Raw genomic sequence first — 12,563 nt, forward strand, 5'->3', positions numbered from 1 at the left:
TATATTTTTCTTAGTTCACAGGTATATTTATTTACTAGCGCAAATTATTTTTGTATTCCATGCCTGAGCAGCTGCATCCAAGCCTTATATCACCAAGTGCAATGCAGAGCAGTGGAGCTGTATTCTCTGGAGTGACTAAATACGCTTCTCCGTCTGGAAATCCGATGGACATGTCTGGGTTTGGTGGTCGTCAGGATAATGGTACTTGCCTGGCTGCATTGTGCCAAATGTAAAGTTTGCTGGAGGGGGGAATATGGTGTGGAGTTGTTTTTCAGGGGTCGGGCTTGGCCCCTTAGTTTTACTGAAAGGAACTCTTAAGACGTTCGGAAACCAAGACATTTTGGACAATTTTATGCTCCCAACTTTGTGGGAACAGTTTGGGGATGGCCCCTTCCTGTTCCAACATGACTGTGTACCAATGCACAAAGCAAGGTCCATAAAGACATGGATGAGCGAGTTTTGGGTGGAGGAACTTGACTGGCCTACACAGAGTCCTGACCTCAACCCAATAGAACAACTTTGGGATGAATTAGAGCAGAGACTGTGAGCCAGGCCTTCTCATCCGACATCAGTGCCTGACCTCACAAATGCGCTTCTGGAAGAATGGTCAAACATTCCCATAGACACTCCTAAACTTTGTGGACAGCCTTCCCAGAAGAGTTGAAGCTGTTCTAGCTGCAAAGGATGAACCAACTCAATATTGAACCCTATGGACTAAGACTGGGATGCCATTAAAGTTCATGTGTGTGTAGAGGCAGGAGTCCCAATACTTTTGGTAATATAGTGTATGTGTTCAACAGCTTATAAAAATACTTTGCATTTGTAATGTTCCATTAGCTTATTAGTTAGCTCATTTTTCAATAAATCTCATTTCTGCTTCTAACACTTGAGCCTGGTGAACAAACAGGATAGATATTTTTTATAAGAGTTTTCGTCGATATTAGAATAATTTTATTCTTCATCACATCATTCAGCAGCCGCATCTCATTTCTCAGGATTAGCATAATATAGGTTTATTGTATGTCTTTATTTATTATGGAATTATTGAATTATTCAAGTTGCTTGTTTTCACATGCATAATAAAACTGCAGGCAAGCTATATCAACTCAGATAACCAATTACAAGTAACACAATAAGCATAATGCTAGAAGCATAAAAACTGCCAGGAAAGAAGGAACCAATCAGATTTCAACCGATATTAGCTTCCAATTTTATCTGCCTTTAGAAATGTATGTGGATGCCTATAATCACCAAGACAGGGTCTGTTGTGAAAATAACATTTCCTTCTATGTCAGGAAGATTATATCCTACGATATATAAAATAAAGCCTGGAGTTTCGTTTATCAGGAATAAGTCACCCTGAAAATGTAATGGAGATCGGGAGATGATGTGAATTGAAAACATTTCAGATGCTTCAAATAATCAAATTCTCACTTTTCAAACTCTGAGAAATGCAGAAATTATGTTTTCATCAATCTGTTCTGCAATCGCTTTGATCTGTTGTTGAGTTTATTCTTGTGCTCATACCTGTATTTCAGTGACATATTCTTTGGGAAACTTCCCTCTCCTGTTCTTTATAGCAATGGTTGCATTGAATATTGTCCCTTTAGTATGTCATGACTTCCTACAAAGAGTAGCGCTAAGCCCGACACCCAGCAGTGTGAAAATAAAGAAAAAAATCTCAAAAAAGGAGAATTGGAAATTTATAGCTACAACTTGTATTTTTGTCGTTTGGAAAAAAACTAGAAAAATATCATCTCACACTACAAAAGCGGAACTGAACTCTGAAGACAGGCAGAGGGCAAAGGCTTAGTCCCCAGTTATGTCTGTGATTGCCCATTACTGACGTACCATGCCTTGTCCTGAAATGTGTTTCTGTATAGAAGCAGGTCTTCCTTCCTCATGTCAGGGCCTCCAGCAATGAGAACAGTGAACCAAACAGTATTGAGATCACCAATTTTGCTTTAAATTTCTACAGACTAGCAATCAGAGGCAGCAGAGCCTTTAGATCTTAAACCGCATATATACAGCGATAAGGGCTCTTGAACATAGGGGGTTTTACCCAAACAGTGTAAAAAACAGACTTTTTTGGGGCACAGGGAAAGCACAGGGTCATAAGCCTCAAACACAGAATACCTGCATTCATTATATACAGTATGTCCCTAACTGCATATGGCTCTAAAATGTATCACTTGAAACAGCATCCAACCACTGTCTATTTTAGCATGCAACTGATTTTGACAGGCTGCTTACAGCAGGATGTATACTACACCTGTTCTTCTCTTGCATCCTGAAATAATTTTTTTTTTTTTAATGTATGGGCCAAATAGTCCAAGTGTATGAGCCCTTGGGCCGTATGCTAAGAGTTCCTCACATAGTACTGTAAGCGCACCACTATTATTCAGGACAAATTCAAGACAAAAAGGTATATTTTCAGAGTACTGCTTAAGAAAATCTTTACTTTTTGAGTTCATGTCCACTTTAAAGTGATTGTAAACCTCTGCAATGAAATCTAAACAAAGCATATCCTGATATAGTGTTTACTGGTCTCAATCTAGGGCACTAAGTGTCATTTTTCTCTGCTCCCTCATTCCTCTGCTATCTGTATGAGTCAGGTTTGACAAGTTTTTTCCTGACACCAAGAAAAAAAAGGTGACAGGGTTGAAGTGTACTTGGTGGAAAAAGAAAAGGAGGTAGGAAAGAGAGAACAGTTGATTTGTGATGATGGTAATATTTTCTAAATACTGTATTTAACCCATCCCATACTTCCCCTTTAACCATATACTGTAATGTAATAATACATTCACTATGAGTATGGTAAACAATTGTTGTATGGCAGTTGATACAATTAAATTGTTGAAAAAGCATCTGGATTGGAAATTCTTTTTTTTTTCCCCTCCTTGAGCATGATGGTCATGTTCTCCATTTCCTGAAGCTCATTAATTCGAGCAAACCAGTGTGTTTTTTATGAGGTAATGGATTTTTCCACAATGCAGGGATGCGTGCTTTCGCCGCGTTGAGAAGATGTTTTAAGAGAGAATGCTTATAACGTTTGTTTGACAGAGGTGTGTCATGAAGGAGAAAGGCTGCAGGATTCCCTCCAAGGGATAGGCCCTTTCATGTGTGTATCGTTTGTTCCATCATAGTCCAGAAATCTCAGTTTGGGACATTCACAAAAAATGTGGAGTAAAGACCCCACAGATTTCTTGCACCGCCAACAGAGATTCAAGACCTGGGGGAACATACGATGAAGTACCTCTGGCGTCCTGTACCATCTAGTGAGAATTTTGTATCCTCCTTCCTGGTATTTACTGGGCAAAGAGTATGATCCTGTCTTTCTGCTTTTGAGAAAAAGTAATGTTCAGTAATGTTCAAAAGTAATGCCCAGCGCTGTAAAAATGGGAGTTCAGATGAAGCGTCAGATGCTATCAAAGATGTATAAAAGTGAGAGAGTGAGTGATGTAGGGGTTCACCAGTCACACATATATTTTTGAACGGAGACAGCTCCCTAGAATAGATTTTAACAGAAGCTAATAGATTCCTTTGGTAAAGAGTGCAAGAATGCCCCCAGTTGTGCTCTCCTTAGAAAGTCCAAACTCGAAAGGAAGGCCTGGTTTAACTCCTGGGACGTCATAAGATGACCATTCCTAGAGAAGTGAACTATGCAGAATAGTCCGCTCTTGAAGAGTGCTGTAAAATGGGGGTCTTGATGTCCCGACAGGAATCCCTCTGCTCCTATTATGGACATTAAAGGGCTTGGATACGGGGAGATATTAGTGGCTTTAAAAATGGTCTTGGTGTTTCGTAGTGTTGTTCCTATCAAAGGGTGCTGTCTGATTGGTAATGGCAGAGAGGACCGATTGGACATTCTTTCTTCCAAGTAACAGGCCTCAAGCTGGGAATATGTGGGAATGTAGGCCTCAAGCCAGGAAAGTGAGTGGCACAAGATGGCAGAGTTCCTCCAAAATGGCAGGTACTTGACTATCCAATCTGGAGAAGCAGGGGCAGGATTTGGGTCAATTTGACAGTAACCAGTGACCATTCATGATCCCTTCCAAGTGGAACAGGACAATAGAATAGCAGTATTATGCCTGGCTTATCATCTCTACATTGGACCTGCTATGCAGGAGCACAGAGTTGGCTTTAGGACACAGTTCACATTTAAAAAACAACGAAGCGCTGCATTGACAAAAGAGAAGTCCTCTTTCCCTTGTTACTCAAGTACAAGCTGACTGGAGTGCCAAATTAATTAAAGAGCTGGGGGGAGCAGTTTGTCATTTTTTGCCTTGGATGCCAGAGGATCTTGTCCTGACATTGCTGTCTATGCCCACAGCCCACACCTTACTAGCTTGGATAGGATACTGTACAGGTACAGGAAGACACGCTGGGCACCCTTCCAGCACCTCCCACTGACTCCAGCTAGTGCCAATTCTGTTGAAGACCCTGTGATGATGTTACAGAAATTAGATCTTCTAATGTCTCTATAAAAGTAGCAAAAAATACTTTTTTTTTGCATACATTATTCAAGCCGGAGCTAAAATCATTGATTTGCTGCTTCTATTGCCCTATGTTTAGCTTTAAGCAACAACATCACACACCAGTGTAGAAATGATTACACCTCTGGAGACAACATTCCAAGAAACATTGATTGGATGGGCAGGAAAGCTTTGCCTATTTTGTAATTAACAATAAAGGTTTGCACACCACTATTAACTACATAACAACCAATTATATATTATTATTTAGGGTGCTCAAGCCTCTCAACAGTGTATCAATCTGTTAGTACAATAGTTTTTAATATATAGAGTAAGCACGCCACATAACAAAACTGCTTCAGCAATAAGTTTGTATTAGGCATATACAATATATACAATCACCTAGCAAGTGCAGAAAACCAAGTATGTCATCTAACATCAAGCATAACACAACAAAGATATACACTTCATTGTTGAATAACAGCAAAGAACATCCATGCATATAGGTGCAATGAGCTACACTTAAAATGTGTAAGTGCTGATGTTCAGAAATACATACAGATATGCAATTCCCAGAATAGAGTAAAAAAGGAAAGCTGAGCCAGACCCTGGCGAAAAGAGAGAAGAGGAGGAAAAAACCCCCCAAAAAACAATGCTTCTCAAGACCATCCTACCCCTAGCAGCTTAAAACAATTAAAACATCTGGCAAGATGTTATGGCCAATATACACCTTTGATAAGAAATTCTGCTTTATGTCCATCCAATGGGCATGAAATCAAGCACATGTAATGACATTCATGAAGATGTTCATAATTATTGATCCAATAGTTATCAAACTGTTATTTTTCACTTATTTTTATTCACTACTGCCTGTTATATTAAAATGCTTACCAAGGATATCAAGGATGTCATTTCCTAAGGATGTCATACATAAAATGTGCTATTAGGATGTTCCTCCAAGATACTATATTGTGATTATTCTGAAACTTCAGGGTCTGTTATTCTGATTCAATGTAACAATGGAATTTCACAAAGTGGTTAGTTCTGAAAACATAATCTAAAGCTTCTTATAGATACTAGAAAGTGAACAGACTTAAAAGTAAGATCTGACAGTTTTTGTGGCAGAGAATTTGTACAGCACAGAACACTCAAAAACTTGTAACAGCTGTAAATCATTTTTATCTTCTTGTCTTGAAATCATTAGAACCTCTAACTGTGACCCAGTTGTGGAGCTTCACTCTCCTATTGACCTTTGTCAGGAATATAAAAGACAATTGTCACAGGGACAGGGAAAACTGATTCAGTGACAGCTATCAAAAGGTGGAATTTTCTTTCACTTTGAGGCAATTTCTTTTAATTTTCTAGACAAGAAGTGGAGGAAAAAAAAAAATCTGTTAGGACCAAGACAGCAATAAAAATCTGACAAAGGTTGCAATCATTCCTCCCCAACTTCTTTTGGGTGTCGATCTTCAGCTCTTTTGATTGATCTGTACGGGATGATGGCACAGAGGCACCATGCCGGAATCTGTACAGCTGAGTGTACATTTTAAAGAAGATTGCAAGCAGTCAGGTAGGTTGATTTTATGACAGAGGAAACAGTGCATGTCTTTTCTGGTATAAAAAGCCTGTCTGGTTGCAGTTTTTACATTTTATACTTCAGTTCCATTGCAATTATGCATACCCTAAATACAAAATGTGCTGAACAAATCATCTTATTTTAGTTTTAAACATACACTTAATAGAGAGTGTGAAACCCTAACTGGAGAAGCTAAAATTTAGATTGTAATCTTTAATACCTAGTTCACAATTCATAAAGCAATTATAGTTATAATACCAAAAAACAAGAGCCTGAGATACCTAAGTTTGGATGATGGTCTGCCTATGGCCAGTGGACTGAGATGCTGGTGTAACTTTACAGGCTTAATCCAGAATACAAAAGGAATCAGTCAGTGAAAATATTCTTTCACAGCTCTAAACACATCAGTGGAAAGAATTTTCCTTTAGGTAAACTGGAGCCAGACAGAGGGATGTAAGAACAACATTCTGTTGATGTCAAAGGCACAGCAGAACTACATTAAGAAGAAGGAAGATGAAGAAGGCCTCCACAGTACCTTGTCTCTATGCAAAATCAGAAGGGGTTCCGTACAGGAAAAGGCCACTATTTCAGACACTACGGAACAACATCATCATGCATGGCCACCCACTGTATGTATTGCGAGTGGAGTTCTTTTATCTGGCATCCTTGTTTACTAGCTCCAGTCACCAGGGATGTGGATGTATTCTTTCTGATATGTATTATATGCCAGCTGACAAGTTTGTTTTATGTAAATATCTTGATATATCTTTTGATGAATAAAAGTTTATATGGAGAGCACTAGATGTGGCTTTATTGTTTTGCGGGGCTTTTAAATTGAACCGGAGCAAACCTTGTGGATACATGTAGAAGAGAATTGGAGCAGCATTCCCTTTACCATTGAGGGCAGAAGTGTAGAGTGATGGCTGGTTTATATTTTTTAATTCGGTCATGACCACTTATAATTTGGAGGCCAAATCCAAGGTGAGCAGAATCACATACAGTACACATGTGTGGTGGTGTTGGGCAAGGTACTCACCTGGTCACAAACAGAAGATTTTTTATAAAGTGCACGTCTTTAAAGAAAGAACTTTTATGGCACTTTATTATTTGTCACGCTTCATTTTATTTGTAATAAGGAAGATTTTGCAAGATGAGAATGTGGACTGTATTATATGTGTTGATTAAGGACACATATGTAATGGATTTATTTTTTTAGCACTGCACAAAATTATTTAATAGATCATATTGTTTGTGCATCTGTGGGTGATACACAGAAGTGTGCTGACTTGCTATTTAGGTTTTTGTCATGCAGACACATTTTTATTCACATTTTCCTGGTAGAGAGGAATGTCTGTACTTGATTCACACAGTGGTCTTTCAAACGCAGAGAGAATCTTACTCAGTTCAAATGGAATAACAGTGGAATTAAAACATCTCCATCTCCATTTACGCCAGTGACATATTCATGTCCTTTGCAGCGTCCTATCCTCATGAAATGGTGGTTCGGTCACCTACCTTTACTGATGAGCCTGTTTATTTCATACAAATGTGAGTTGCCTAACCACTTTGTCATAAAAGTTTTGGAAAAATCTACACTCATAGGCAATGTTTTCTCTCCTTGTTTTTTGCCTGTATAGAGTTGGCTTCAGCTCTCTGCCACAGCCTGCCCACAGTGTTCAGACTTTTTACATTTAACCCATTCTGGACAACCCTTTTATTGTATGGACTTCAGGACTCAATGATTTACACCTATGTTCCATGTGCCCTTAGCCATCTTGCATTAGACAGGACCAAAACGTGGCCCCTTAAGAGCCAAATACTGATCCAGTCTCAGAAACTGTAAGGTTTGGTTCACACCTGTGTGTTCAGTGTGGCCCGTGTTTGCAAGAACACAGCAGCTCATTCACTTGAATAAGGTGCTGTACCTGTAGGAAATGCAGGAAAAAGGTCCCTGCACCTTTTAAAACTGCAGCCGCTGGGAAATCCCATTGTGCTTTTACACCACAAGACTTTCTGCACTGCATGCTTACATGCATGGGGGTGCTATTAAGAATGAATGGCAGCCCTGCACATGTGTAAAAGAGCAACATGTTTGCGGGTGTGGAAACTGGTATGTTTGCCAAACCCACAACCACATGCACAAGTGTGAACCTAGCCTTGGGATGGAAACCCAGAGAGTCACACCAAGTGAGGTAGGCAGTTCATGCCAAGTGATGGAGCTTACAGGGAAAGCAGCCTTCCTATTGTTGTGGGCCCAATAGGACAATGTGGCTTTGACTATCCAGACAGTAAAGCATTTTGAATGGATCTCAAACTTTCAGAAATTGTCACTGGACTGCCTCATCGTTTGGATTATTTAGGTCTAGTTCTGGACACAGCTCAAGCCAGAATGTTTCTTAACAGGAGAAACATATTATTCTTCGATGTCAGATTAAAGCTATCCAATAAAATACTAGTCTGACTCTGTTTTGGCATGAGAGTCTTGGTCCTTGTATAAACTTTTTCCAGGTAGCCCCATTTGCCTAGTTTCACTCCAGACCACCAATGTGCAAACTTCTGTCATCACAGGACAAGTTAATTGAGACTCTGAACAAATCAATTAGTTCAGTACCAAAGACTCAGTTGTCCCTGGCCTTGTGCTTAGGAATTCAGCTCTAGAAGTCAAGCAAGATTTAACAGTAAGAAATTCTATTTTGGCCAAAGAGCAGCAAAGAAACAGCCCCATATATTCAGCAAAGTGAAAGTCCAATATATTCAGCAAAGAGATGGTCCAATCCAGCAAAGAAACATCAACATATATTCAGCAAAGAGGCAGCTCAATCCAGCAAAGAGACATACTCATATATTCAAAGAGACATCCCCAAATATTCAGCAAAGAGATGGCCCATTCCAGCAAAGAGACATGCCCATATATTCAGCAAAGCCAATTAATCAGAGACATTTCAGCAAAAAAATGTCCCAATGCAGTAAAGAGACAGCCCTATATATTCAGCAAAGAGACATCCCCAAATATTCAGCAAAGAGATGGCCCAGTCCAGTAAAAAGACATCTCCATATATTCAGCAAAGATGCATCCCAATCCAGCAAAAAGACAGTCCCATATATTCAGCAAAGAAACATCCCCAGATATTCAACAAAGAGACAGCCCAATGCAGCAAAGATACATCCCCATATATTAAACAAAGAGACATCCCAAATATTTAGCAACAAGATGGCCCAATCTCACAAAGAGATATTCCAATCCAGCAAAGAGACATCCCCATAGATTCAGCAGAGACATCCCACCCCAGCAAAGAGACATCCCCATATATCCAGCAAAGAGACATACTAATATATTAAGCAAAGATACATCCCCAAATATTCACAAAAGAGATGGCCCAATCCAGCAAAGAGACATCCCTATATATTCAGGAAAGAGATATCCCCAAATATTCAACAAATAGATGGCCAAATGCAGTAAAGAAACAGCCCCATATATTCAGAAAAGAGATGGCCCATTCAAGCAAAGAGACATCCCAAAAAATTTATCAAAGAGATGGCCCAATCCAGCAAAGAGACATCCTCATATATTTAGCAAAGAGATGGCCCAGTCCAGTAAAAAGACATCTCCATATATTCAGCAAAGATGCATCCCAATCCAGGAAAAAGACAGTCCCATATATTCAGCAAAGAAACATCCCCAGATATTCAGCAAAGAGACAGCCCAATGCAGCAAAGATACATCCCCATATATTAAACAAAGAGACATCCCAAATATTTAGCAACAAGATGGCCCAATCTCACAAAGAGATATTCCAATCCAGCAAAGAGACATCCCCATAGATTCAGCAGAGACATCCCACCCCAGTGAAGAGACATCCCCAAATATTCAGCAAAGAGATGGCCCAGTCCAGTAAAAAGACATCTCCATATATTCAGCAAAGATGCATCCCAATCCAGCAAAGAGACAGTCCCATATATTCAGCAAAGAAACATCCCCAGATATTCAGCAAAGAGACAGCCCAATGCAGCAAAGATACATCCCCATATATTAAACAAAGAGACATCCCAAATATTTAGCAACAAGATGGCCCAATCTCACAAAGAGATATTCCAATCCAGCAAAGAGACATCCCCATAGATTCAGCAGAGACATCCCACCCCAGCAAAGAGACATCCCCATATATCCAGCAAAGAGACATACTAATATATTAAGCAAAGATACATCCCCAAATATTCACAAAAGAGATGGCCCAATCCAGCAAAGAGACATCCCTATATATTCAGGAAAGAGATATCCCCAAATATTCAACAAATAGATGGCCAAATGCAGTAAAGAAACAGCCCCATATATTCAGAAAAGAGATGGCCCATTCAAGCAAAGAGACATCCCAAAAAATTTATCAAAGAGATGGCCCAATCCAGCAAAGAGACATCCTCATATATTTAGCAAAGAGATGGTCCAACTCAGCAAAGAGACATCTCCATATATTCAGTAAAGAGATGGCCCAGTCAAGCAAACAAACATCCCAATCCTGCAAAGAGATAGCTCCATATTTTCAAAGAGACATACCAATATATTCAAGATGGCCCAGTCCAGCAGAGACATACCAATACAGCCTGAGCAACAGAAAAATAATTCAGTGATGTATAATGATGGCTGGCAACAATACTTGGGATGGCTGGGCCCCTTGTGACACCCGGCCCTCCCTACTTGTGTATGGGCTGTCCCCCCTTGATAGCCCTGGCTGCAGTGGGAGTCAGGCTTGGAGAATTTTGATATACATGAGAGGAGAAATGAAAGGGATGTTTCTTAACAAGTAAAAAGGGAGAAGACTGCAATCTGTACCATAGGCTTCTTTCACTGAAAAACATAGGTGATCTTGCCATGGGTAACATCATGGATCTAGGGCAGTGGTGGGCAACCTTTTTTTTCAACTGAGCCAAATCTCGCCAAAACCACGATTGAAATTTATTTTGAGAGCCACATTTTTAAAACTGAAAATACATCCCCCATATAGTAATTCATCCCCCATAGTAATTCATCCCCCATATAGTAATTCATCCCCCATATAGTAATTCATCCCCCATAGTAATTCATCCCCCATAGTAATTAATCTCCCATATAGTAATTCATCCCTCATATAGTAATTCACCCCCCATATAGTAATTCATCCCCCATAGTAATTCATCCCCCATATAGTAATTCATCCCCCATAGTAATTCATCCCCCATAGTAATTAATCCCCCATATAGTAATTCATCCCTCATAGTAATTCATCCCCCATATAGTAATTCATCCCCCATAGTAATTCATCCCCCATATAGTAATTCATCCCCCATAGTAATTCATCCCCCATAGTAATTAATCCCCCATATAGTAATTCATCCCCCATAGTAATTCATCCCCCATAGTAATTCATCCCCCATATAGTAATTCATCCCCCATAGTAATTCATCCCCCATATAGTAATTCATCCCCCATATAGTAATTCAGCCCCCATAGTAATTCATCCCCCATATAGTAATTCATCCCCCATAGTAATTCATCCCCCATATAGTAATTCATCCCCCATATAGTAATTTATCCCCCATAGTAATTCATCCCCCATATAGTAATTCATCCCCCATAGTAATTCATCCCCCATAGTAATTAATCTCCCATATAGTAATTCATCCCCCATAGTAATTCATCCCCCATAGTAATTCATCCCCCATATAGTAATTCATCCCCCATAGTAATTCATCCCCCATATAGTAATTCATCCCCCATAGTAATTAATCCCCCATATAGTAATTCATCCCCCATATAGTAATTCATCCCCCATAGTAATTCATCCCCCATAGTAATTCATCCCCCATATAGTAATTCCTCCCCCATAGTAATTCATCCCCCATATAGTAATTCATCCCCCATATAGTAATTCATCCCCCATATAGTAATTCATCCCCCATAGTAATTCATCCCCCATATAGTAATTCATCCCCCATAGTAATTCATCCCCCATATAGTAATTCATCCCCCATAGTAATTCATCCCCCATATAGTAATTCATCCCCCCTATAGTAATTCATCCCCCCTATAGTAATTCATTCCCCATATTGTGTCAATTCACTTTCCTTTGCTCCGCGCGTTCCTCTCGCCGTGTTCACTGACACTTTAATCCAAATTGTGCCACCTGTATAGAGACCTAAAGTGGTTGTGAAGGTAAAAAAACCTTCTGTGTGCTGCTCACCCCATAGCCCTCCTAATACATACCTGAGTCCGATCTTGATCCAGCGATGTGCATGGGCACTTTATTGCATACATGCACTTTATGGTTTATAAATATATACATTTTCTGAAACGTTGAATTAATAAGAGTGCTGTCTTATTAACTGAAAATAAAAGTATTATAACTTTTATTTTTTTTTCCCCTGTAAGGCCATCACTGGGAATGAAAATATTGGCAGCTGGGAAGGATGCTACAAGTGGGACCCACTGTTAGGAGCGGGGCGGACTGACCATTTAAGCACTCGGGCACTGCCCGAGG

This window comes from Staurois parvus, unplaced genomic scaffold, assembly GCF_062004578.1.
Source record: "Staurois parvus isolate SC_StPar_1 unplaced genomic scaffold, SC_StPar_1.0 ptg000152l, whole genome shotgun sequence".
Taxonomy (NCBI): domain Eukaryota; kingdom Metazoa; phylum Chordata; class Amphibia; order Anura; family Ranidae; genus Staurois; species Staurois parvus.